Below are 582 nucleotides of genomic sequence, written 5' to 3'. Positions count from 1 at the left end.
TGAAGGTTGTACGAAGCTTCTTGGGGCATGCTGGATTCTACATACGCTTTGTCAAAGATTTTTCGAAAATAGCACAACCACTGAGTGCGTTGTTAGAGGTTGACAGAAAATTTGAGTTTGACAACAACTGTCTCAACGCATTCAGAGTTTTGAAGAATGCGTTGATTACCCACCCATGTTAATTGCACCTGACTAGACACTTCCTTTTGAAATTATGTGTGATGCAAGATGCGATGGGAGCATCTCTGGCACAAAAGAGAAAAACAATCTTGCATCCCATCACATATACGAGTAAAACATTAAATCCTGCTTAGACAAATTATACCACCACAAAGAAAAAGCTTCTGGCGGTAATTTTTGCATTGGAAAAATTTCGAGCATATCTATTGAGAACAAGGGTACTCATCCATATTGATCACTCGACAATTAAATACTTAATGACAAAAAAGGACGCAAAACTGAGGTTGATCAGATGGGTTCTCCTCCTTCAAGAAATTGATATAGAAATAATTGACCAGAAGGGGACAGAGAACCAAGTTGCAAATCACTTGTCTAGACTAGAAAATCCTGAGGTTGACCGCA

The sequence above is a fragment of the Benincasa hispida genome, chromosome 8 (genome assembly GCF_009727055.1).
Source record: "Benincasa hispida cultivar B227 chromosome 8, ASM972705v1, whole genome shotgun sequence".
NCBI lineage: Eukaryota > Viridiplantae > Streptophyta > Magnoliopsida > Cucurbitales > Cucurbitaceae > Benincasa > Benincasa hispida.
The sequence above is the reverse complement of the archived record's forward strand: the minus strand, read 5'-3'. Positions refer to the sequence as shown.